Source organism: Lycium ferocissimum, unplaced genomic scaffold (genome assembly GCF_029784015.1).
Source record: "Lycium ferocissimum isolate CSIRO_LF1 unplaced genomic scaffold, AGI_CSIRO_Lferr_CH_V1 ctg6169, whole genome shotgun sequence".
Classification (NCBI taxonomy): Eukaryota; Viridiplantae; Streptophyta; class Magnoliopsida; order Solanales; family Solanaceae; genus Lycium; species Lycium ferocissimum.
In genome coordinates this window covers 13,892-37,603 of record NW_026726249.1, presented here as the reverse complement: position 1 = coordinate 37,603, position 23,712 = coordinate 13,892, and the positions used below count along the sequence as shown (strand labels likewise).

General features: G+C 37.3%; 1 pseudogene; it reads left to right on the top strand.

Moving 5' to 3' along the window:
• The first annotated feature begins 208 nt into the window (after positions 1-208).
• Positions 209-5,585, top strand: LOC132045185 (cyclin-L1-1-like; annotated as a pseudogene).
• The last annotated feature ends 18,127 nt before the right edge of the window (positions 5,586-23,712 follow it).

Sequence of the window (23,712 nt, the reverse complement as noted above, 5' to 3'; positions counted from 1 at the left end):
GGGAAAGCATAATCTATCAACCTTGTATAATATTTTTAAAAGGTTTTATACACAAATATGGGCTAAAAAGAATTATTATGATTGAAAAAACTCAAAATATGGAGAGAGATGTATTTTCTCCCAGTAGACATATATAAATAATTTTCCATTGATTCTGTGCAACTGATATATGCTCTCTTAAGTTTGTTTATACAGTTTGGTGATATGGGGTTACCGAATTTTGTTTCTTTATCGCAGTTTAGGGGATTCTTGAAGTTGTAACTATGAGTTACACTGCAATAGACACATTCTATCTACAAGAGGAGCAGCTTATAAACTCCCCTTCTAGGAAAGATGGAATTGATGAAATTACGGAAACGACACTTAGAATCTATGGTTGTGATCTGATCCAAGAAAGTGGGATTTTGCTCAGATTGTATCCTTTGTTTATATGAGTTAATATGAAGATAGTTGATTTTCCTGTTGCTTTTCCTTGAGCCGAGGGTCTAACGAAAACAACCTCTCTATCTCCCAAGGTAGGGGTAAGGTCTAAGTACACACTACCATCCCCCGACCCCACTCGTGGATTACATTGGGTATGTTGTTGTTGTACCTTTCTAGTTTAAAGTTCACCGCATTTGGCATTGGCGTCTCCTTAACACTATAATTTGCAGACCCCAAGCTGTAATGGCCACTGGTCAAGTATTATTTCATCGCTTTTACTGCAAGAAATCATTTACCCGTTTTAACGTGAAGGTTTCTTTCTTTTCCTCTCTGCCCCAACTTCCACTTCCCTCAAAAGAAAAAGTGTGTAATGCATGCTGATGTGTGGTTCTTTTGTGTTAACTTGCAGAGGGTTGCTGCTAGTTGTGTTTGGCTTGCATCAAAACTCGAAGAAAGCCCGAGAAAAGCAAGGCAGGTGCTTATTGTGTTCCACAGAATGGAATGTAGGAGAGAGAACTTACCTATAGAACATCTGGATACATCTTCAAAGGTTTGATATCTCATTTACTTTGAGAAAAGATTTATTTCTATCGGCATCTTAGTTTGCTTTACACATTGATATATTGGGGAATTTACTTTTTTAGTATGTTTTATATCAGTATTTTGAGACTTATAATTTTTTTTTTTTTTTTTTTTGAGACTGAATATTAGTATTATTCCCAATTGAAAGGGTCTGAACATGTAATTTTCCTGAAAGTTGTACACAACTTCTTATCTACAATATTAGTGATATTTCCCCTAGATAAGATCAAAGTTTTGATGCGTTGCAAGTCACAAGACTGCAATAGAGACTGATGGTCTCACTGCAAAGTTTTTATGTGTCAATTCATGAGTAAAATCATACATCTGCAACTTCCCTTTTTACCCTTCTTTTTCTTTTTTGAGGGATGGGGGTTCCTTCAGATGCATTTGTGCCCACCAAGTTTGCATTTTCTTACATTTCATTGGTGTATACACCGAGGGTTTCTACATATTGTAAAGACGTCAAGTTGATACATTTCTTTGGTGTTTTCATTTGAAAGATTTTTGGTTTCTTTTGCAGAAATATATTGATTTGAAAGCAGATCTAATCAGAAAAGAGGCATCTTTTAAAGGAGATGGGTTTCATCTGCCATGTCAAGCATCCTCATAAATTTATATCGAACTACCTCGCAGCTCTTGGAACACCTGCAGAATTGAGACAAGAAGCTTGGAATCTTGCAAATGACAGGTGAGTGTTGTTTAGGTATTGTTATGTTTATCTGAATATGTTTTTTATGTGGGTGATGACAACAGATGGTATTTCTTGAGTTGCCACCAGTTATAATAGCACCTGAGTACCTTTATGTATGACGTAGACATTTAACGCTCAGTACTTTAAAATTGATTAAGCTATGTTTGTGTTTTGACCATCTTTCTCTCTATATTATTTTGTGTTGCCAACTTGAAAGACTTTAAAGCTGTACCATCTATTTTTTTGGAAGCATAAACTCTGATCTTAGCTTTTTTTTTTTTTTTTTTTGATCAATATATGACATTTTGCATGATCCATGGTAACTCTTGGAAGAAAGATGGGGGGGGAAAAGTATTTTGGTTGGTGCAATTCCCAATTTTCTATGTTGTGAGGAATCCTATTGTGTTCACCCTCTATTCGTTTTTCCAAATGAAGGAAATATAGCCATCTCTTTAGTTTTATTTATGTCATTGCTGGTTTTACTTTAACCCAGGTGCTGCTTACATACTTTTCCTTGTGTTATTAACATATACTTGAAGAATGTAAATTAGATGGCATCCGCTGTACAGTACCTCCATCATTATTACTTATATTGTCCAAGGCTCCAGGCTAATGATTGGCCCTGGGTATCACTGTTATTTTTTTTTTTTTTTCAAAGATGTAAATATTTTTCATCAAGGTATCTGTTTCTTTTAGCTTCTATATTTTTTCTTCTAACAAGTATCATGGTACTCCTGGATGAAGTTTAACTAATTGGGCAGTGATCAATATTTTTTTTTGGTAAGTATCAATATTTCATTTACCAGGGAAAAATTACATCAGTGTTAGGTTCATAACCCCATCTAGAGTTGGAAACACGTCCCAACTTCTAGTACACACATCAGCTACAGTACATTATCACTCAAAACTTAAAACTCCTTTCACATTTTCAATGATTGAAGTATCTTTGCCAGCCTTGGTTTCTTCCCTCCTGCACAGTGGACATCTTGGATGATCAACTTCACCAGTGTTTCAGCTGTTCTTTTCTTGTCCTGGAAGGCCCTTTGATTTCTTTCTTGCCAAATGTAATATATACAGCCTGATAAAGTCATTCTATAAATCTCAGCTTTTGCATTGCTTCCATTTGCTTGGTTTATGGCTCAATTTTGCTCCTGTTCCCAGTTGAGTATCTGTCTGTGAATTTTCTGCCATTTTAATAGTTTTCCCCAGACAGTGTTTGCTAGTGGACACTGAAACAACAGGTGCTGTAGGTTCTCTGGGTTGGTCTCACATAGAGGGCACGTTGGGGTGCAGTTGATATTCCATTTGATCAGCCTCTCCTTAGTAGCTAGTCTGCCATGAAGTGCTAAATAATGTATGAAGACCCATCTTGGGCATCCCTGATTGTTGCACAGAATCTTTTTCCATCTTGTCTTTGGGTATTCTCCTCTCAAGTTTATTGTACATTGCTCTGATTGAGTACACTTGTGTCTGCATAAAAGTTTCTTTGGTGATGCCAGCCTCTTCTAGGTACTTCTTTGCTTTGAGAATCTTCCTTACTAGCCATGAGGCCTGCTTGGCCTCTGTGTCCCATAGTTCATTCCCTTTAATGTAATAAGAGAAGATCCAGAACAGGTTCCATAAATGTTTAAAACAGCCTCCACACATCATTATTATCTAAATTGTGTCCATGCAATCAGCTCTTTTAATGATTCCAGTCCACAGCTCATATAGTCTCTATTTGGTGGACAACTTTCTGAGGGAGGACAAAGATTTGGGACCAGAAATTTTGTATGGCTATTAAGACACAATTTATCAGCTGCAACCTGCCAGCATAGGAAAGAAATTTGGCTGTCCAATTGGTAATTTTGCCTATCATTTTGTCCAGGAGGGGTTGGCATTGCCCAATAGTCAATCTTTTAGAGCTCTGAGGTACTCCTATATATCTAAAGGGTAAGGTGCCAGTGTTGAACCCCAAGGCTTGTATAATTTCCTGCTGGTCAGTTGGTGTTACCCCCCCAAAGTATATACAACTCTTTCCTTGGTTTGCAATCAGCCCAGAAGCCATAGAGAATGGAAATGCACTATAACAATGGATGACAGAACAAGAGCAGGTCATCTGCAAATCCTAATTGGATAAGGTTGAGTTTTTCACACCTAGGATGGAAGTTGAAGTCAGGATTGTTTTTGAATAAAATACTCAATGGCCTAAAAGGGGGATAGGGGGTCTCTATTTTGACTAGTATAGAATCTTTGACATAATCCAGAAAAGTGATGCAGTCCATTTAGTTTGCTAAACCATAAAATATGCTTTTTGCATGTCAATTTTGACCATACCACCTGGGTGATCAATATTAATTGGCCTAAATACTCTATATAACTCATTGCCCAGAAATGATAATGTTCTAAGCCATAAAACCCTCTGGGGTGTTTTGTTTGTGAGATTCAAAAGTGTAAGATTCAAGTGGGTTGTGGCCTGTGGAGTTGTATACGTTGCAGCCCGTAGATTTCAAGTGCCTCTCCCAGAGAATCCTCCTTGGTGGAAAGCATTTGATGCAGACAAGGCTGGTATAGATGAAGTTTGCAGAGTTCTCGCTCATCTTTACAGTCTTACAAAAGCACAATACATTCCTGTATGCAAGGAAGGAGGCTCCTTTGCTACATCAAACAGATCAAGGGACTCGCCATCGGTTCCTGTATCTAAGGTAAAGCACTCCTGTATCTAAGGTAAAGCACTCAATTTGATAGCCGTCTGCTTTAGAACACGTCCAATTTGATATTAACACCCCCTTCCTCTTCTTTACAGGAAGGTTCAGTGAATGAAGATACTGGTACACCCGGAAACCAGGAAGTGGCTAAGGAGGCAGTAACAAAAGCTGCCATTGATAAGTTGAAGGACTCGAAGAAGAGCGATGAGGAATCTAAAAGAGCCCGGAAAGACTGAACATAGAACAGATGCTGGTGGAGAAAAGAACAAGGAGCGAGAGAGGGACAGGGGTAGAGACAGGGAGAGAGAGAGAGGGATAAGAAAGACTAAAGTCTCGTGAACATGATAGGGGAAGGGAATCTGACAGGGAAAGGGAGCGAGACGACTTTGAAAGGGACAGGGAAAAATCCAAGGACAGGAGTCATTGTTCAAGAGACAAAGGTAAGTTCTGGTTGATTCATGATATGGTCTAATTCCAAACTTTTCAAACTCAGAGAGGCTTGAATGCTTAATGTCCAGACTCTTCTTTGTCTGATTGGCTAGTTTTTCTGGTTTGACTTATTCAAGCTGATCTAAATATTGCAGGTCACTCAGATAAACCAAAACATCACTCTTCTCGAGGTAAACAACATTATACTTTTGTCTGCTCTTGAGTCCTGACTCCTGATGGACTGTAACTTTCTGTGTATGCAGATCGTGATTACCAGTCTTATTCATCACGGGAGAAGGATCGCCGTAGACACCATTAGCTTGGGAACAGCCTGGCAAAATGTAATCAGTCATTTCAAGTAGTTGCTTGCTCCATTAAGCTTACTTCACGGATTTCATTAGTCTGCATACAGAGGATTTAATTAATTGGGGGAAATGGTATACCCACCTGTTGAAATTGGACCCATCATCGTGGTGCTTGAGCAACCTAAAACTATGTTTGTGGCTTGATGGTGTAGGTTACCATGCCAAATATGTTTTTCGTCTCTATGGAGCGTAGCTGCAGTTCTTTGCATATAGCTGAGAGTGCCTTCTTGGTGAAACTGTACCACACCTTGATGTATAAACAAGGGTCTCTTGTAATGGACTCATTGGTTGAACTATTTTCGTTTATTTCCCTCTGAATGATTTGACATACCTTTATCGTCCAAATATTCTGTCTGCACTGCCATTTATACTCCTTAATATTCAATTGAGTGTTCTCTTAGATAGACTTCCTCCTTTCACCTTCTAGCTTGTGGAATGGACCACTATAGCTTGTAGACTGAAGCAAAGATTGTTAACTTTCTACACTACAGTTATATAAAGACTTACATAACTGAAATTTCAGCTTTAGAAAGAAAATAAAACAGAGAGAGAGAGAGAGAGAGAGAGAGAGAGAGTAATCAACTAGGCTGTTATTTTATATGTAGTGTAACGATCTTTAATATGGCAATTAATGTCCAATATCGATTTCAGGTTAATGTGTTCTTCCGGACGTTTTACAAGTCAAATGGATGTTTTAAAATTAAGAAATTCTTCCACTGACTTCAAAATTTCACCAGGAGACTTGATTGACATAAATAAAGAGGTCATAGAGACTAGCAAAATGTGTTCAAGTTGTGTTCTTGGTCTCTTCGAAACCTTTTCGCTTTAACTCACCTTTATTTCAGATTTTCCGTTTTCTCAGTACAAACCAGCTTTTTGGCCGTGAGAATTACATTTTTTCCCGGAATATTTTTCACTTTTTTTACTTATGGTGTTTGGCCATAAAAATTTAAATTGAAAAACAATCAAAATTTTGTTTTTCACTTTTTTTTCATTTTCTGTTTTGGACCTTTACTTTTGTTTTTCAGTTTTTAATTTTTTACCCCAATAATTTTTATGTTGCTCAATTTGTACCCTAAAAGTTCATATTTTTTCAGCTTTTTACACTACATTTCACCAAAAACTACAATTTCAAAACTTATGTTACACAACTCCAACTGTTCTCCACTCCAACAAATATTAAATATCATGTGCTAAAAAGCCTTTAAAAGAAAAGAAGTGGGTGGGAATTTTACAACAAAAATCATATTTAGAGATGTTATATTTTCTGGGTACACCAGTAAGCTTTCCAGTTGCAGCCTTTTGATGTAAAGAAACCATCAGTCTTGAGCACTCCATATGCTGAACTCGAGTGTAGTTGCTATACTTCTCGCGCTGGTTATGTTTATTAATTGCTTTAGGTGATTTTTCTAGTTTTTAGAAATTAGGGGTACAAATCAAATTTCATGTTTTTTAGAAAAAGTACATTTCAACAACCAAATATTATTTGCAAAAACTATGGCCAAACACAACTCCAACTTCAAAAATTCCAAAAAAAAAAAAAAAAAATGGTTTCTATGGCCTAACGCCTACTTAATCTTTAATTCAGAATTCATTCATCGTTCCTGCGACTGAAATCAATGAACATAAAAGACATCAAGTATCAAACTCAACCAAGACACAAAGTCATTCTTTCCAAACTCAAGTTGAAAGATCACGGTTAAGTATCAAAAGAATAGCTCAACTGAAACATTCAAGTTTACCATTCCCATGGAAATATACATTAGATTACGAGATAGATGCCTTCCAAATGAACAAGTTGTCCGTTAATATCCTCCCTACATGTTCCAGCAACCATCTGGGAGTACAATTCATTCACTGGTCTTACAACACTAGGCAAAAGTAAAATAATGCAAACATATACCAGCCAAAAGTGTTCAGCCCCAACGCCACCGATGCTTATAACTATAATGGCCTATATTAAGATTTATACTAGTGATACCATCCCCGAATTCGGCCAAAAAATACTTTTCACCTGTATAAAGCAGAAGACACAGAATCTGTCATGTTTACATATCAGCTAATCTTTTTTCTTTTTGCTTAAAAGGAGTATATAATAAGAGCCTTTATAGGGACATCCTACTATCTTTGGTCCTTTGATAGTCTTGGGAGATACTGATGAGGACACTATTTTAATAAAGATACGAGCTAATTTGTGTAACTCGTGAAGGAATTTTTCGTATCAAAATTTTCTCAATTTGTTTCAATCACGCCAAACTTTTTATAAGGTTTGAACCAAGAACAATTATGAATGATGTACAATACATAAATTTGTCTAAGAGATGGTCCAATTTCCAACAAAACCACCAGAATATGGCAGGTCACTCGGGACAAATAAAAACATGAGTGTGATTTTCTCATTCCAATCTAATAATGTTACTGATCAGCACAAATAAGCAAGATAATCAATTTGGTGCTTCACTCATGGTTTGACTATTTTTTACAGCGTCCAGTGTTGAAGAATAAGTCTATGAATTTATGTACATGATTGATAACCAGAACTGTTACCTCGAACTTTGGTACCAAAAAAATTTCTCTCTTGCTTGAAAAAAATCTTTTACCCGATTTTCCTAATTTCCCTTAATAAATTAGGTGGCGACTCTAAAAATACTAAAATTCAATTAGAGCACCAACAACCTCGTAGTAGCTTTTATGCGCTCGCGTAAAAGTAACCGTAACAGGAGGAACAGAGGAAGATGAGGGTTTGGCTTTTTTAGAGACTAGGGGCAGAGGACCATTAGATTCTTTTTCAACTTCCTTTTTTAGCACCCACACATCCTCAACGCACACATATCCCATACTAACAAAGGCCCCAGAGTTATAGCAAGATCGCTTTACCAACTGAGGAAGATGATCATCCAGATTGACTTTGAAGAATTCCATAATGCGAGTAACAAGCATACCATAAGGAAGACTAGAAGGGTCAGAAGCAGATTCAAGCATGCGTTTAAGGACAAGGGAAGACATATGGAGTTTGCGTTTGTTCACTACGCAATAAGTGAGAAGAGTAGAAAGGGAACCAACGCGAGGCATGATAGTAGTCGCAACAATGTGGGCAATGCAACGAGTTTCAAAAGAAAGATTCTTAGAACCTAACTGATGTCACGACCCAACCAGAGGGCTATGACGGGCACCCGGAGCTAACACACCGAGCACCTCTAAGCATACATCTCATAATCATTTCTGGGTGGACCATAAAGATAGCTCATGGATATCATAGTCTGTAACGACATATATCACAACATAACAGCATATCTCTATATAATCTTCAACAATTGTACTCATCATCATACGCCGACAAGGCTGCCAAAATATCATTCAACAATGTGAACCGGTAGGGTTATGAAACGTCCAACTGTACACACATGTCTACGAGCCTCTACATAGAATACAAGTGACCATAAAAACCAATACCAATAGACTACTGTTCCGAAGTAAATGGAGTGCTCTTGAGAATCCGCTGATAAAGTACCTACGGATCTGATCCGTATTCCTGCCTACCTTCGGGCATGAGCGCAGCGACCACAAGAAGGGACATCAATACGAACAGTGTACTGAGTATGTAAGGCATAAATAACAACATGACAAGAAATATGGAACATAACATGAGATAAAGATAGCTTGTACATCTGATAGCCTCTTAAGGCGAATACCATGCATGCTAACTTTAACTTTTCAAATCAACATTATATATATATATATATATATATATATATATTATATATAAGTAAACTGCCCGACCATATAGGTACGGTGTTATCCTGCCCGGCCATGTAGAAGCAGTGTTATCTTACCCGGCCATGTAGGCGCGGTGTGAAAGAAAATACTTACATATATATAAAGCATGCATGAGATCCCAATTAAAAGCCACAACTCTATCGGAGTGACATATGGTCGGTAGTCTCTATTTATATTATGGAACAATCATCATCGCTAAATCTCACCTTGAAGGGACAACTATCATATGGTGAGATCAACAACAATGAATAAAATCAAGGAAATCGTGAAATAAGCTCAATAATCTCATAATAGCATCAAATCCATAAACTTTGAAATCTCCAAAAATGGAATCATCATCATCATCATTATCATCATGGAAAACATCTATCTTAGCATCATAAGAACTTTGAGAATCATAGACTTCTAGTTTTTTTGGGAATAAGGATATTATGGAAGCATGTATGGGTTCATAAGAAGAGAATCATGCTTTTAGAAAGAAAGGGTTTAGCCTTAACATACCTTTGGTCTCCTACTACTTAACGCTTATCCTTCCAAGCTCGTAAATCTACATTCAAGAGAATTTATACTACTGTTAGGCTTGTTGTCATATGCTTATCTTAAGTCTTCAAATTAAACCCCTTTAGAATATGCCAAAATTCGGGAAGCATCTCCCTTGTTTATATCCCTAGCCCAAAATCACAATACCAACAACCAACAGAACAACAACAACACTAACACCAACAGCATCATCATCAATACCAAAATATTCCATAAAACATCCCACACGATGTTTATCAATATACAATAACAATATGCACTTCCTTTCTTTTCAATCAAGGAGCATAATCTCATCAACACAGTAATAACATTAGATACCATCCATATACATGGAAATTAGATCAACAACACAGCCATAACATGTTTAAAATAGTCCATAAACTCAACAACTACAACACAACACTTTATGACCTTTCCTCCATAACTATTTTCACTTTTAAGACTTGCTAAACTTTCAAATCAACTCAACATAAGAGATAGGATGAAGAACATATCTTATACTTGAAGAAATTTAGCCACACCAACTTTCTTCAAGACCAAACTCACCACAACATCAAGTAGAAACAAGAACAATCACTTTTCATGAACTAGTTTGGTGTAATCTTGTTGAATTCTTGATTTAAGGAGCTATAAGTGTTTAAGAGAAGTGTATGGATGTTTCTAGAGCTCACAAGAAGTGTAAATGATGAAAAACGGGGAATAAAATGCCCATAACTCCCTACTCCGATATCGTATCGACGAATGGTTTGTTGCGTTAGATACTACACTCGACGAACTTCATTTTAGGCTCTTGAAACACCTCCAAACTCTTGATATACTAGGATATATACTTCTCTAAAGTCGACCCAGAATTTCTGTCCAAAATTCTGCCAAATTTTTCAAATTTTTGACAAACTTATTTTCTTCGATTTGCTTGGTCCCGGAATCTTCCGAAGCTCTCCATACATGATATTTATCATTAATTATATTTGATAATGGTCATGTCCTTTGGTTCCAAGGTTGTCCTTCCCGGTTATGGCTTACGAGATCGTAATTCATCCTTTACTTCATTGTTACGTACTTCCCATGGCTTGTACCTTTCAAAACTTCATGGGACTTCTTCGATACTCCATTAATACGGTGAAATACGTGGCGTGCTCATGCTCTAAAAGTGCGAGGTGTAATTGTCACGACCCAACCCCGTAGGCCGTGACTAGTGCCTGAACTGGACACTCGTATACATATCTGTTAGACATAATCAAACTAAAGCTGAACATCATATAGAAACTTTGTGAAAACATACGTCACCTCAAAACGTCACATATATATATCATGGTAACCTGTCTCCTGAAGAGTCATAACCAATCAAAAGATATCATAAAACACGAGCCGACAAGGCTGTCACAACGTACGGGAACATCCCCAAACGTATACGCAAGCCGACAAGACTGCCACTACATACAACATCCCAATATATACATATACGCGAGCCGACAAGGCCGCCACTACGTACGGGAACGTCCCAAAATAAGTCATATAGACACAACTGAACAACATCTATATACAACCCACACATATGTCTACAGACCTCTAAGAGTATCAATAGTGAAATATGACGGGACAGGGCCCCGCCGTACCCCTGGATAAACATATACATATATCGAAAGATCGTGCCAAAATTCTAGGCTCCGAAAAGCACTCAAGACATTTAGAAGTCCCCTTTTATTTCGAATATCCGTACCTGCGGCATGAAACGACCCCGAAGAAAGGGGGTCGCATTTAAATATGTTTTAGTATATAAAGATGAAATACATTAAAGAAAATCATAACCGAAGCGAGAGATTCCGGAGACAAGTATGATAATCAAGAAATCACTGTTTGTGCCTTGTGAAATGAAATCATGCATATCATTATCATATACCATACCCGGCCCATTATGGGACTCGGTGAATAAAGTCGTGTACACGTATACCATATCCGCCCATCAGCGGACTCGGTGCATAATCATATCGTCATATCGTCATATCATATCATCATATCATCATATTATCTCTACCGGCCCTCTAGTGAGGGACTCTGAACAATGCGGTGACCCACGATAACATACCCGGCCGGGACACGGTGAAAGATGTAATAACAGTATGCACGAGCAGAATAGTGAGCAACCATATGCAAATTAAATCATCATCTGAGACTCAATAGAATAAGTAGAATAAACTCGCACTTGAGTATTAAAGGCGATAGTCATATTAAGTACCCCTTGAATGTCACTATGGACTATATCAAATAGAGCCTCAGGAATCATAGACATGTATCAAGATAATGTGAAATGGCTTATGGAAGTCAAGGACATTAGTCATTGTAGTGTCTCTAAGAATAGGAGCTTCTTTGGAGTTTATACATTCGTCATCGGTTTATTTCATATAGATCATGCTAAATGAAAGAAAGGATAGCTTTATATACCTTCAACGCTTATCCGTAATACAATACGTATACGCTGCCCGTAGTGTCGCAACCTATATTAAGACGTTAAGAACTATGGTTAAGCTACGGGAAGGTTCAAAACGTATTTCAACGTTAGTAGCTCATTTCTAGAAAATTAGACGACGTTTCACTTATATTCAAACCAGCTACATAACAACCAAGTCAACATCAATAACCACACGTTCAAGTACTATATTGAGACTAACCAAGACAAGATTCGAGAACACCCCAAACAGCCCGCATGACATTCCAATCAGCCCACATATTACAACATTCGATAATAATCTACATACGACTACGACATATTCAAGTTATTCTTAATGATCCATAGTCATAACATTTTCATCGAAACGACCTTATAACAGCCCAACCAATACAACAACACAATATATACTCTTAACTATGCTTAATCTTCCAATTCAACAAGAATAACAACATGCTCAAAACAGCCCCTAATCACCACATAACAATGCCCGATAATCTCACGAACATCTAAAATGTACCAAGCAAACCACATACGCTTTGCATACGATATTTTATACGCTTCTTTCTTCCAAGTTTGGTGATTCACATCAGCAACAACACAACAACAACATCAACTACTATATGTAAGGAAATTATCCTAACATCACAACAAGTTCTAAAACAACCCATAAAATCAATACAAGCTTCTAGCATGATTTAAGCTTTTCCTTCCATTTTTAACACATAATCCATAACATTAATAACAACAACAATAATCAAATTCAATCTAATTGGAACAACTCCAATTCTGCCCGTTTCAACGCCAACATTAATCTTGCAATTTTCTTACTTCCAATTCCACTTAATACAACTTAATCTCTCCATTAAAACATCATTAACTTCAATTCCATAACAAGAGAAGAAGTCTTACCTTAATTTAATTTGGACAGATTCCATAATGACTTGTACCATTTGCACCATTTCATCTTCTTCAACTTAAATCCCTAACCTTGCTGCTCCTTTTTGTACTTAGAACACCTTAGGAATTTAGGAATCTTGCTATCAAAACTTGGGTTGATCAAGGCTGCCATGGCCGTGAGCTTGGCAGCCATGGTTGTCCATGCTTCCTTCCTCAATTCAAGGTGAGATTTAGCAATTTAATGGTGAAGAACAAAGCTGGCCGTGAGCTACATGGAGCTGCCATGGCCGTGGTGCTCTCTCTCTCTCTCTAACTCAATTTGTGAAGATGAGAGCCTCTCTCTCTATTCTTCAACTTTGTGGCTGAATTATGAAATGTGAGTCATCCAATTACTATATATATGCTGCCCATTTAGTTGACATGTGTCCAGCCACATGACATGTGTCCCATTAACATCCATGAGCCAATCATAATTGTCCATGTATTTTAGTGGGGCCCACTTAATAATCTGATTAGGCTAGTTAATCCTAAATCCCCACTTAATAATCTAATCATGGTAAATTAATCCCAAATCTCCACTAATATTTCCACTAATTGTAATTAATTAGCAAACCCCGTAATTATTAAAATCGGGATTAAAAGTCCTTGTCTCATGTCTCTAAAAGACTCTCGTCCTTGAACTTATGTCGAGTAGCTTACGAATAATCCAACGTACAAAAATACGATATAACACTTGTCTCATATCCAAAAATAATCTTGTCCTTGGACTTATGTCGATTAGCTCACGAATAATTCATCGTACGAAAATACGGGGTATAACTAAATAACTGAGTGGGGAGATGACTGGAAGATTCTTGACAGATCGATTTTTCTGCTTTTATCAAAAGAAACCTCAAACCCAAAAGGCCAAGAGTTTTCATGAAAAGCAGGAAAACCAAAGATTTTGATGTTGAAGATCTTATCAAAATTAGCACAGTCAAGAAGAATTCTAGTTCCAAACACTAGAGTTTCAACCTCATCCACTACTAAAAAAAAGGCGTTTTCGACCACTCGAAAAAAAATCGACCACGCGCGGACGAAAAATCAAGAATTTAATTTTTATTTTATTTTCAGTAGGATTTCGACCACACGGGGTCGATTTTTTAAAATGAAAATATAATTTCGACCACGTGTGGTCGAAATTAAATTTTGTATAAATAATAAATGGGAAACGTTTAAATTAAAAATAAAAAAAAATCAATTTTCGATCACATGTGGTCGAAAATTGGACCACATTTATACACATCTGCTGGCTGGTCTTTACTTTTCAGATTGAAGGTTTTTTCTTTCTCTCTCTTTCCTCTCTCCCTCTCTCTCTCTCTACCCACACACACACCTCTCTCCCTCTCCTCTCTACCCACACCACCAGCCCACCACCCCACGCCGGCCCGGACCCTCGACCCATCGATTGAACACCCCGACCGCGCCGATTACCGTCGGCGCGCGGCCGCTGCATTTTCGAATACGTTTTTTTTTTTTTTTTTTTTCAATGTCATGAATACTTACCAATGCATAATAATCTCATGTTATTAGCTACATTACCTTCTATATTTAGTAGATTTGATAACTTTATTTAGTGTTCAATATTTGTTTTAGGGTTTATTTTATGTTATTTTTTTTGGATTTTGAGTTGAAATTGAATGTTATTTTTTGGGCTGTTTTGGTCCCTTTTTTTGGGACTATTTTGATTCTTTATTTATGTGCTCTTGAACCATCACTGGCAATTCTTGGTTTCTTCTTTTTCATCTTTTGCTTATACTTGTGTCTGTTCTTGTTGGATTTTAGAATAGTGAATAACAACAGTGGTTCTCAGTTGGGTGGGCCCTCTTTTTTTGTTACGTGGTTTGGTCTTAACGACTCTCTTTTTTAGTAAATAGTAGCGAAAATGATGAAAAAGTGGGGTTTCTTGAAAAAGGCGGTGATGGTTGTGATATATTTGACGGGGAATTGGGTGTGGGATGAGAGTTATCCACTTTATAAATCAAAAGATTGTATGTTCTTGGATGAAGGATTTCGTTGTTACGAAAATGGCGAGGGTTTAAATGGCGTTGGCGGCCTAAAGATTGCAACTTGCCTAGGTTTTTTTTTTCCTTTTTTTTTTGTTTAATAGCCGAATATTGTTTGATTATAATACTCTTTGTCGTGTATTCATGTTTTCTTTGGTTTCTTGGCACAAATTTTCATTTTTCTTGCATACTTTGTCGTAGTTGATAAAAGTACTAAATTTTACAATTGTTTTGTGGACTCTCTAGTGGAATTGACTAAAGACTTTTTTCATTTTTTGGCCCACCGAAAATTAATTACGAGCTATACAACGAAATATGTATATTATATGTATATTTTATGCGATGTATACTTAATACACAAAACATATACATTTTGGCTATTATTTTATGGGTGATCCAAAAATGTAATTATCCCTTGTTTTTATTGTTCTTTATTTTGAGAGGATTACTATGATTAGTCGAGAAGGATTTTCATAGTCATTTATCATTAATTTTGTTTTTCTATATTAAAGACCACTTTGTGATTCTTGTAGAAGGATTTTCATAATACGATTGAACTTGGAAAAAAAGAATTTAATGCTATTACTTACCTTTGGACATGATTTGATGCAAAATATATGCTAGAAAAGTATCGACGGGTAGTGTTTGTTGGGGATTCAATAGGAAGAAACCGAAGTGGGAGTCTCTTCTCTGCTTGTTGTCTTCTGGGTCTCGATATATTTCGGGAATTCGGGCCGGTCGAATACTACAATTCTTGAGTCGTCACTTGGGATATGTATATTATGTTTAAGGGTTTGAATGTAGTTTTAATTTGAACTAGAAGTACTTTTAATTTTAAGATGTTTTAAGTGTTTGAACGTAGTTTATGATGTTTAAGTGTTTGAATAGACAATGTTTAAGTGTTCAAGTGTTTGAACATTGTTTATGGTTGTTGTGTTGAATTGGATGAATATGAATTTGGTTATTTGAAAAATTGGCGAGTGGGATGTCAAAAACGAGCAAATGCTGAAAAAATATTCCGTTTTCGACCACCTAGCTCAGATATTTCACAATTTCGATCACATGTGATCGAAATTGTACTCGAAAAATACAATTTTTTACGTATGTGTAAAGATAGCAATATGGTTGCTATTTCGACCACATGTGGTCGAAAATCTGAGCAAATATATTTCGACCATTGGTCGAAATTATGAAAATAATTTTTTTTATATTTAAATATAAATAGTATTTTCGACCGCACGTAGTCGAAAAAGTTAAATATATAATTTAATATAAAAATAATTTTCCCTTAATTTCGGTAGAATGTGATTGCGACCACGTGTGGTCGAAAATTTCGACCATGCGTAGTCGAAAAAAAAATTCGACCTACCGATTAGCGACCTACGCGTGTGGTCGAAAAATTGGTCTAAATAAAGGCCTTTTTGACCTCGTGTGGTCGAAATTTTTGGTCGAAAATCCCAATCTTTTTAGTAGTGATCATCCTTAGTGGCTCTAAGAGTAGCATAAAACATACGGATATGATTCTCATAAACACGAGGAGAGGCATAAGAGAAAACATTAATCCATCCTTGATAGTCAATTTCTTTTTGATGTGACAATGAAGAGAGGAGATGACATCAAAATCAATGATTCTACCATGGATATAGGACTAACCCTTGAGAGATTGAAAAAGTTCTTTTATCAACAAAGGCATTCTCATAATCAAACTTGAACTTCTTTTTGAAATCAATAGACTCACCTATATCACCACCACGTTTATCGAGGGATTTCAAGGTGGAGGATGTCACGACCCAAAATACCGTCATGATGGCACCCATACTAACCCACCTGGTGGGCGAACCATCCCCTTAATTCATTACTTTTCAATTTCGAAAGGACTTAAATAAAAGGATCAAATCATAATAAGTCTGATGCAATACCATAAATATACGTGTGGAAGATACTACGTCATAATACAATCCCTAGAAATGAAGTCACCATACAAGAACAACTAACCAACGATGTCTAAGAGTAAATACATATGTCTGAAATACAATGAAAATGTCTAATGGAATAGTAGTAGACAAATAGGAAGGAACTCCAGGGCTGCATGGCAGGTAGGTAGCTCACCCTCGGAATCCTGGCAGCAAATAGCCTCAAGGCTAGAAATGGGGTCTGGAAGAAGGTCCTATCTCAAAATCTGCACTCAAGAAAAGTACAGCAAGACTAGTATCCGTACACACATGTATTGGTAAGCATCATAGGCCGACTAAGACAAGTTCACGCATATAAGCACAAATCAACAAGATAAACAGATAGGCACATAATAACCACTCAGGTCTAAGAATATCGCACAACCAAATCATCGCCCACGGTGAAGCACCTAAACGCAAGTCTATCAAGTTTCCAATGTTTCCTCAAAATAACCACAACACGAATACAACCAACAATCCATTCAATTGATGTATAATGTGATGATGCTACATGTAATGTAATGAAATGCACGTCATGCAATGCAATGGCTAATATTTACTCTATACACACATGCTTCGGACTGAATATCGAAGTCTCGGTAGTTATGTCCCAGAGGGGACCCATGGCATCCATGTACCACTCGCTCCGAAATGTCCCATCGGATCACGAACACACATATCTTCTGCTTCAAAAACAACCTCGGATCACGGATTTTCGTAATGCTTTCATCAAAGGTGGCACATTTTCTTTCATAGTTACCATAAATCTTTAATCATCGGTGCCACATTTCTTTTCATCAAATCACTTTCACACCAATTCCATCATGTATGAGTGTATGACTGCAACAATGCTAAATCAAATGCAATCAATGCCAATGAACATACTATGGAGGTCACAAACACCATAAGCCACATCAAGACTTGCATAAATCACAACAACCATGGAAATGGAATCAACATCGAGTTTCAATAACTATAATAAATCTATCACATCACCCCACTCCAATCATATAAACAAATACAACACATGTCACCAATGTGTAAAATAACGGCGACAAGCCTACATAATCAAAAGTCATACCAACCTAATTGTATATCCATCCCAAAATCATGTCTGAAGACCTAACATGCTTTCTCCCGTCAATTCTATGCACACATACAATTCACTAATCAAAGTCCAACTAAAGTAAGCCGTAACCTACCTCAGTTATCAAACTGGTGCCACGAACTACTCCACCTGGGCCTTCCCTTTCCGTACCTCAGAATGATTGACGTCTAACAATTACCAATTCTAAGTAAGTAAATGACCATAGAATATTCAACTATTCGAAGAAAAAAAAATCGGGTGTGAAGGTTACCCAAAATACCCCCTAATGAACCTCAAGAGAAAAATTGAAAATTATGGGTGAAATTACATTGCTCGCGGTCTAGATAGTCATTAACCTTAATTTCACAAAACTCTAACCACAATTGGCCCTTCAATTTCATCAATTACACCAAAATCCCCAATTTAGGAATCTTGAAGCAAAGGAAGATTTAAGCCTGGAATCTAATTACCTGATGTTTAGATAGTAGAAATAAGTGATTAAACCAATCAATACTCAATTAGATCAAATGGGTTTTAAATCAAAAGTCTAGGCTTCCATAAACCCACATTTCCCATAGTTCATTAACGTTCATGGATGCTAATTAATCAAGAATAAATGCTAGAATAAGGTATAAGGACTTACCCCAAGATGATAGCACTAACACTTCTTCAAAATTCGCCCACAACACTCCCTTGGATTAGGTTTTTGGTGAATGGGAATAATGATTCGAAGTTGGAGAATGAAATAAGATTTCTCATTCAGCGATTTTCGTTGGGGCAAAGGAAGCCTCTCTTTTGTGATCCTGCCTCAGCGGATACCCATCTGTTGGGGCGGACTTTAATAAATAACTCAACCTTCCGCTCCAGTAGGCCAAGTCCCGCTTGAGTGGACCTACAAGGATGAATCTACTCCGCTGGGGCGAGACATCATAAACCCAAAAATTCTAGTTTCACCAAGTTTTAACCAAAAATCCCAACATCCATCTGAGACCTCCCGAATACAAACCAAACATGCAGACACAAGTAAAAACATGCTACGAACTCATTCATGACCTCAGACTTCCCAACGGAGGTTACCTTGACTTGGTCAACCCCTAAACGTCTAAAAACAAGTTTCCAACTAAGTACTGAAAACATCCCCAAAAGCCTCGGGAATCGAACCAGCCACCCCACTAAGTCATAAATGACGACAAAATTTTGAAAAAGGTCTGTTTACCTGAAAGTCAACTATTGGTCAAACGTTTTCACTTAAGGGATCTAATTCTTTCAATTTTTACTAGAATCGCCCGAATACCTTGAGAACTGGGTCGATGTATAACAACCGAACAAAAACAAACAAGGAATAAAACGAAGGAAGGGTACATGACTGAATCCCATTGAATGATATAAGACCCATTCGAATGATATTTCTTCAAAGATGGACAAATGAAACACCGAGTGAACACTCGATAAACCTGGAGGTAATGTTAACTCATAAGCTATAACTCCCACACGATGAAGGATCTCAAATAGACCAATGAACCTAGGGCTAAGATTGCCCTTCTTACCAAATCTCATCACACCCCTCATGAGCGAAACTTTCAACAAAGACCTACTCCCCAACCATGATCTCTAGGTCTCAGACCTTCTAGTCTGCATACTCCTTCTACCTACTTTGAGCCACTAGAAGCTTTTCTTGAATCAACTTCACCTTAACCAGCGACTCCCTCAGAAGATCGGTAACCCAAGGTCTCACCTCAAAAACATCAAACCATCCAATCGGATATGCACATCTCCTACTATATAAGGTCTCGAATGGAGCCATGTCGATACTGGATTGATAGCTGTTGTTGTACACAAACTCTGCCTGAGGCAAGAACTGATCCTAATGACCACCAAAGTCGATAACACAAGCTCAGAACATATCCTCTAAAACTTAAATCGTCTGCCCAGACTGACCATCCGTCTGAGGCTGAAAAGTAGTACTAAGATCCAACCAAGTCCCTATATCAACCTACAAAGTCCATAAGAAATGGAAAGTGAACTGAGTGCCTCTGTCAGAGATAATGGAAATGGGCACTCCATGCAATTGAATAATCTCTCGGATATAGATCTTGCCAACTTCTCTATATTGTAGGTCATCTGGACTGGAATAAAGTGCACAGACTTAGTCAACCTAACAACAATAACCCAAATCGAATAAAACTTACTCAAGGTCTTCGGAAGACTAACAACAAAATCCATGGCTATCATCTCTCACTTCCACAATGTAATGGGCATCCTCTGAAGTATACCTCCCGATCTCCGGTGCTCGTACTTAACCTGCTGGCAATTCAAACACTGAGAAACGAACTCAACAATATCATACTTCATCCTACCCCGCCAATAGTGCTTTCTCAAATCATGATATATCTTGGTAGCACCAAAGTGAATAGAATATCTAGAACTGTGAGTTTCCTCTAAAATTAACTTGATCAAACCACCAACCCGAGGAACGCAAACACACCCCTTAATCCTCGAAATCCCCTTCACTATCCAGAATTGCTTCCTTTTTCTCTCTACTCAATACTTTATATCGAATCTTGCACAACTTAGCATCCTCAAACTTTTTGCATTAACTTGATCCAAATGAGATGATCTCACCTTAACACAAGCCAAAACCCTACTTGAATCTAAAATATCAATTCTCACCAACCCATTTGCCAAAGTCTAAACATCCCTAGCCAAAGGCCTCTCTTAAATACCAATCTGGGTAAACTACCCATACTCACCTCCTTACAGCTCAAAGCTATTACACCCCGTGTTTTCATGCATCATCGTATCATAAGATGGATAATATGCTCACAAGATAATGTCATGAGGTTTTCAAATAATATAATAGTCGTACGTTAAGTTTTGAAGTCAAACGGGTTATAATACGGAAGTCGACAAAGGTCGTCGCAAGTTATGTTTATAAAATATCTGAAATTTAGGTCAGATGTCACACAGCTTTTCTCTCAATCTACTTGGATTTACGGGGTGATCCACACACAAAATTGAAGGTCTACAAGTATATTTTGTAGCAAATTAACCTTTCGTCGATACAACTACAAAGTAGAGAGATATTCGCATTTTCGTCCAAGGGTGCAAACTGCCGTGAGGCCAAGAGGGGCCTGGTCGGTGGACAACTTTCCCAAACTTATAAAATCACCCCCAAACGAATTAAACCTTAATTTATTTAACCTTTCAAACCCTAAACAGCCCTTGAACACTCTAAAATAATTCTCCATGAATCAAGAGTAAATCCAATAGCTAATGAAGTCATTTTATCATAGAGAATCCTGTGGTACCCCTAGAATCGTCATTTCTTCGCTATCTTCAACTTGAAATAACTTATATTCTGGAATGATCATGAACTTTAAGGTATGTTTTACCCTTCTCATAATCTCCTTAAGCTTTTACAAGTGTTTAAACATAGAAATTGAAGAAGAAATTCCATAGAACAAGTTCTTATAAATTCTTATGAACTCTTATGATCATGGATAGTTGTGTGGGATGTTTTACATCATTTAAAAGTATGAATAGAAGTTATGAGGTTGTTTGATGAATTTTGATGAGGATTCGGAGTAGAAAAGTGAGAAATGATAGCGTTCTACGAGGAAATTAAACTAATAAGAAGCTTACGAACTCATGCCCACAAGTTGCTCGGTTAAATGTTCGAATGAAGGTTCTTATAAGTTATGAACCCGAAACTGATCACGAATTGTTCATATACTGTCGGTAGCCATTATTAAGGTATCCACAAACTCGAGAAACATATATAGCTTCATCGATAAGGTATGTACGGCTTTCCTTCCTCTTTCTATCATGACTAGAACTCGACGAACTTTATGTTGAAATGATTTCGATAAATATGAGACGAACAGGCCTTTTCATGATTAAACTAAATTTTTCCCTATATCTATCATTTATCTCAAGCACCTTTCATGCTTCCATATCTCTTGAAGCCATCAATTGAAATGTTTCCGCTAAACTTGAGTTGTCCATATACTATCTGATTGAGTTGAACTCTTCTTTATGTGTAATTCATGTCAAATATCTTACATGTTCTCCATGTCTATTGTCTCTTGAATTGAAGAATAAAGGACATAGAAACAAGAATGATAGTTAGAGGATAACGACGATAGGTCACTCCAACTCCTTCGATGATATCCCTTTTAAGGTCTGCCTTGCACAACACTTATATATATATATATATATATATATATATATATATATATATATATATATATATATATATTTTCATTACCGCACCACGCTATAGTCACCCAGGCAAGCACGTAGATGTACACCTAGATGTATTTCTTTCATTACCGTGTCATGTCATAGTCGGTCAGGAAGGCATGTAGCTGTGTATACTACTGATCAACTGCGAAGATATTTACCGCGTCCTATATTGAGAGGCAGTTATAATGAGCTCACCACAAAGGGATTTATTATTATATGATATTATGTATGCCTCCACAAAGGAGGAATAATTTTGCGTTCATGCATTTATGGTCATGTTGTATTTTCTGGATGCTTACAGTGGCCTTATTCTGAGGTCAGGTTGTTTCTGCACTTCTCTCTTATGTTATTACATTCGTTATGCTTATGCTTACCGTTTTACATACTCAGTACATATTTCATACTAACGCCTCTTTTGTGCACTGTGTTCATGCCCACAGGTACAGATAGGCAGGCCAGCATCCTTCTAAGTAGGATACCGAGATCAGCTGTTTTCGTGTCGCACTCCACTTCTCTGGAGTTGCTGGTTCTGAGTCTTTAAGTACAACTGCATATGTGTATATATGGTTTTGGGTATAGCGGGACCCTATCCCGACCAGCAGACATCGTATGGTACTCTTAAAGGCTTGCAGACTAGCAGTAGTGTATATATATTTTGGCTTTCCTTGTCGGCCTTTTGGATAATCGATGTCGCTTTCATTATGGGCTTGTCAGCCTTGCATATGTATAAATGAGTTGTTGGGATTCTTCTATTTACAGGTTGCCATATTTAGCCCTTACTATTGTCATTTAGTTGCCTTGTCAGCCCAATGTTCAAATCTTAGGTTACAGATGCCAAGGTTGGTTCGCTCGGGCCTTCGGGTGCCAGGTGTCGTCCACACGCTCAAGGTTAGGGTATGACAAACTTGGTATCGGAGTAGGTCTATCCTTGGGAGTCTGCAAGCAGTGTCTATTAGAGTCTTGTTTATGGGTGTGTTGTGCACTACCCATATAAACAAGAGGCTACAGAGCATTTAGGATGGTTACCTTCTTTTTGATTTAGATCATGCGATAAAACCGAGTTGTAAGTATTCACTCTTAACCATTATTTTGTTTGTATTTCCAGTGATGTCTACGACTAGACGACAGATGAGTACTCTAAGTGTTACACCCCAGAAAATTTCGCGTTACCAAGACTGTAGACGGCTTAGTATGAGCTCAAGGGAGAGCAAAGTTATACAAGGAATAGGGATGAAGATTATATGATCTAAGTATAAGAATATATATATATATATATATATATATATATATGACATTTGGAGGCTGTATATAGTAAATCAGTTAACACGTTACTTGATGAATGGCCCTCGTAACCGTAAGTTAAGGTGGGGCCCACATGTTAGGGTTTTATAAAGGACATATGAAGAGTGATATGAGTAGTACATGGGAAGTTGAGCAAGTCTTGAGAAGGGTCCTTGAGCCAAATATGGGCATAAGCCCTCCAAAAGGATGATTTAAGGATACGTTTTCGGATGATCTAAATTGGAGGGGCCAAAACGCTATT